The sequence below is a fragment of the Scomber japonicus genome, chromosome 15 (genome assembly GCF_027409825.1).
Source record: "Scomber japonicus isolate fScoJap1 chromosome 15, fScoJap1.pri, whole genome shotgun sequence".
NCBI lineage: Eukaryota > Metazoa > Chordata > Actinopteri > Scombriformes > Scombridae > Scomber > Scomber japonicus.
Genome location: NC_070592.1, coordinates 28280201 through 28284992, shown reverse-complemented (window position 1 = coordinate 28284992; position 4792 = coordinate 28280201).

Genomic DNA, 4792 nt, shown 5'->3' with positions numbered 1-4792 from the left:
CTAAGTGATGCAACGCAGCAGAGAGTAGTCTAGTCAGTGACCAAAGCAACTCTCTACTGCACCAGACATTGCCACAAAACCCCTTTGACATCTAAAATGAAGTGTTGCATTTATGAAAATGAAAGAACTGCTACAGAGAAAACAAAATTGTATTTATGCATACGAATTGTTATGCCTCAGTCTAGGGGTGCTTAGGGCATAACTTGAATAAGCCCCATCTTCCCCAATTCCCAAGTAGCCACAATCGAAATTAGGTTGTCTATAAAGCAAATTTATTTACACAAATCAATAAATAAATTTGTAGATATAAATAAAAGACAGAGACCGAAATAGGCCAAAATAACAAATAAAACAATCCTATCAAGAAAATAAGAAACATGCTCTAAGAAAACAAATGACAGGAACTTAACTCCCTAACTAAGTAAACAAGAGAAAACAAGGTCAACAAAACTGGCAGTCCACCCTTACTACTCAACATAAACTATCAAAACTATATCTACTTTCAATAACAAGACAGAACAAAAGTGTGGCCGGTTGGGAGAGGAGGAGGACGAGGAAATTGCCTGCTGCCACCAGGCCGCCACCATCTTGGCTCCTTTAAAGCAGGTGCCTCCCAGCTGCAGCCAATCACAGGCCAGGGCACAAACCTCTTCCACCAATTGTAGTCTCGTTATGGCACACCCTCATTTGCATGTCAGAAGGAAATCAAAAGAAAAACACAGGGCACAAAAACAGCAGACCAAAACAAATGACCAGTCAAGCAGGTTGAACGTAACACTGCATATCGTTTTTTACCTCTATGTATAAAAACTATTGTGTGTTGCATTTATGAAATGGAAGAACTGCAACAGAGAAAACGAAATTGTATTTATGCATACAAACATTTTGAACGTTCCTTACAAATAAAATACTCAATGTCATTTTGAGTCCTCCTCATATTCACAAAATGAAAAGCCGAACTTAAATGATCCAACAGCCGTCTGCTTCTGTGTCTCTTCAAAAAGGGAGTATTTCACTGAACAATGTAAAATATAGCCTATTTACAAAATAATAGCAAATTAAAATATTTACTTTACCTGGTTAATGTGACTTTTGCTCCTGAAGCTTAGCACACAGCGTCTGCACATCAGGGCTGTAAGTCGTCACCCTCATCTTCACGCAAGATTGCAAGCTGTCATCTGTGAGGCGTGAGCGGTGTTTGTTTTTTATATAGTTCATGGTGGAGAAGACCTGCTCACATACATATGTGGATCCGAATATCGACAGGACTCCAAATGCATATTTTTACATGTTGGTGTAAGTGTCGGGGATGGCATTCCATGTTTCAAAAACAAGTTGGTCCGGTTTGGGAGGGTTTTCAATCTCTTACCATTTGTGATTGTGAGCAAGCATGGCCTTCTGACGGGCAACATCTTCAAGATCAGCTGTCAATCGCTGGATCTTGGACACCCACATATCTTTGTCGGCTATGTCGGCCAGTTCCATCTCCAGATCGGGTTGACTTACACTTGCAAATGCAGTCATATTTAGTAGGGATGGATGGATGGTCAGGGGAGTGACAGGGAAGGATAATGTTTTTTTCATCTCTGAAGTCACAGAATCGTTTCCCAAACGATGTTTGCATTGCAGTGATTACAGACTTGTTTGAGCTTGTTTGAACTTTCTCAAAGAGGGGAAGTGAGACAGTAGACCTCTCTGTAAATCTCTGGCAAACAGTCAACTTGTGCTTGAATGCCAAAACCTCCTCCAGCATGTGCAGGGCTGTGCTTCCTTGCTGTCTCTACCCGATAAAAAATCAAGCAGATATAGGCTAATATATGTTTGATCATTTTAGATAACTTTAAAATACTGTTGAAGTAATACACAAACAGTTTAAACGGTATTTTACATATACAGGACAAAACTAATTAAGAAATGTTAATTTCACAGTAAAATAATGGCAATCCAGCTGCCAGTTGTTTACTGTAAAATTAAGAAAATACAGTAGCTCAATATGTACTGTAGCTCAGTACAGTAGCAAACTTTAAAAGCAAATTACAGTAGGAGAATTGTAAGATAATGGCAACGCTGCCAGTTCATTACTGTAAATTTACATGAAAATATTTTACAATGTAATCATGGATGTGAGTAGACTGTGAATACAATCTACTATGAAATAAAGTATAACCCACTCTCAAGCCAGTTATGTAATTTGCCTAATCTGACAGAACAGAGTATCTGTGATGCCTCTGGAACATTCTCAAACATTCCCTTGTCATTCACCGCCACAGAGCATCATTTCATGTCAAAATTTCCTTTACACAGGTTGTGTCTCGCTCAGCTGCGTGATGAATGTAATGTAATAACTGCAGATCTTATGCAGCCTAGTCCCCTCTTGTTCACGATAAGGATTCTTCCCATGAGAAGAGATGTCTGTGAAATCAGGGCATCAGAACAATGAGTTTGGGATCTTGCCCACATTAAGCCATCTTGGCCAATTCCATACTGACCTAAACCGCGCTTCTTTTCCTCCGAACAGAATTTCTGCTTTAATCAAAAGCGGAATGGAAAAAGGACCCTGCGTGCCTCTGGGATATTTTTCCATTAACCATTTTGACACATGACTGACTGTGGGGGATTATTGGTTTTTGAAGAACTATTAACAGCTGTACATTTGCATTTTAATACAGTTCTCCTCAACTTAGTAATGCAATTTGCTTCTCAGCTTTGTTGCCACCTCATTCCTGCAGCAATCCAGCCTAACAGCTAAAAGCCCTACAGCTTTAATTATTTTAATTGCTGTGAAATATTAGTTTTCATTAATCACTTCTGAATCTTCACAGTTAGACACCGGCCATTTCTCCCCAAACCACTGCTGCTTTTTATTTTGAAAAGGTTCATCTTGAGTCTGATGGGTGTTAACCTCATTAAGATGTTTGTTTTCTGGGCTTCTTTTGTGCTTTTTTTAAGAGAACACTCAAGTCAATTTCGGGAACAGAAGTATCCTAAAGGTAACAATCATTCTAGGAAACTTTCTTCTATCCCGAACTGTTTCTAAGAAGAGCATTGAATATTCTATAACCAGAAATAACTGATATAATTAAAGAAATATTAAAACAATTATAATTGCAATTTCTATTTCCTGTCCCTGGCTGGCCCTCGTGTGATTGGAGGTGAAAAGGTTCCTGTAAGTTGTCAGATGGAGGTCCCTGAAGGTCTCTTCGAGCGAAGTGAAAAAGTTCCGCTGGATTAGTTATTCAGATCTCTTAGTGCTCCCCTCCCCTCCCCTCCCCTCCCCCGCCTCTCAGCCCTCCTCTACAGAGAAGAAAAAACTATCTCTACATCTGTGTTCCTCTCTGCGTCTCTCTGTCATATTTGTCCTCAGCGGGAGATCGTCCACTTTCTTTCTCTTGAGCGGAACGCATTAGTCCCTGAATGTTACCTGACTGTGACTGAGCGAGAAGATGATGCGTTTGAGTATTTGCATGACATTTTCAAAGGGCAAAAGTAAACTGCTTTTCATTTCTACTGTCTGGCATTTTGTGAAATGTAAGAGAGAGGGGGGGGGGGCATTTTTGTGCAGAAGGAAGAAATCATTTTATTCAAAATAACTTTTTTACACGTAGATGTCTTTCAGTGGCAGTGATGGATGGATGGATAGATAGATAGATAGATAGATAGATAGATAGATAGATAGATAGATAGATAGATAGATAGATTGATAGATAGCTGCTGAAAAATAGTGTTATCAGCCTTTACAACTGTGGGTTTAAGGAAAGGATGCACAAAGGGTTCAAAAAGTCCACCAGAGAGCCATTAAAACCTTTGAGGTTTCACGGTGGAGCAGATGTGAGCTGTTGTGTACTCAGCAGTAACACAGGTCAACGTCTGCAGATATCTGACATACAATATATTGACATATTTGACACATTATCACCTTTATAAAGTTGGTATGGTGAACATGATAGCAAACTACTGCCTATTCACACAGTCAGCAGACACAGTGCAACATGAGCATTAATTTGACTTTCACTGTTTTGCTCTATTTCACCACCTCCTGTTAAAAATATGTGGCTAAACTGCACACTTTGTCTCCTGATTGGTACTCAGCAGGTAGTATACAGTGGGATTATTGCCGCCTTTTAAACCTACTGCTGGAAATAAGGTTGATAAATGAGGCTAAAAGAGGCCAGCAGAGGTGAAGTGAACTACATATTTGAAGATAATTATCCGTGGGTGTATTATTACTTGCACTACGGTTTACATCACACACAATATCTTGACCAATTTCTGTTTCTCTGTGTGATTGTGGAGCTGGGTGTGGTCTGTCAATCACTGCTTCACCTAATTGCACACCTGTCCGCAATCAAGTCATCAACACATCTACTCTGCTGCTGCATATGAGCCAGGTTCAGACTACGTTTACACGTGCCCGGCTATTTTCATAAACAGACATTTCATCCTCTGTTTACAAAAAAAACTGCGTGCACACCAGTCCGTTTTCAGAAAACTTTACGTTTACACTAACCCGTGTATATATGCCGTCAAGAGCAGCTCAAACCCATGTCAGCCAATCAGAATCCCGCATAGCGACAACAACAACGTCACTTCATTCCTCCACATAATACAACACTTATATTTGCAAATGCAAACTAATACAAAGGGATTGCACCAGCATAAATGTGACTGCTATTCTGCATCCATGATCACCGTAGATTGTAAACATAGACTGTAGATTATAAACAATGTCGCATTTAACCCAGGAGCAGTTTCCGTCTCACAATCTGCCGTGGGCTCCCCAAATCTCTGTTTT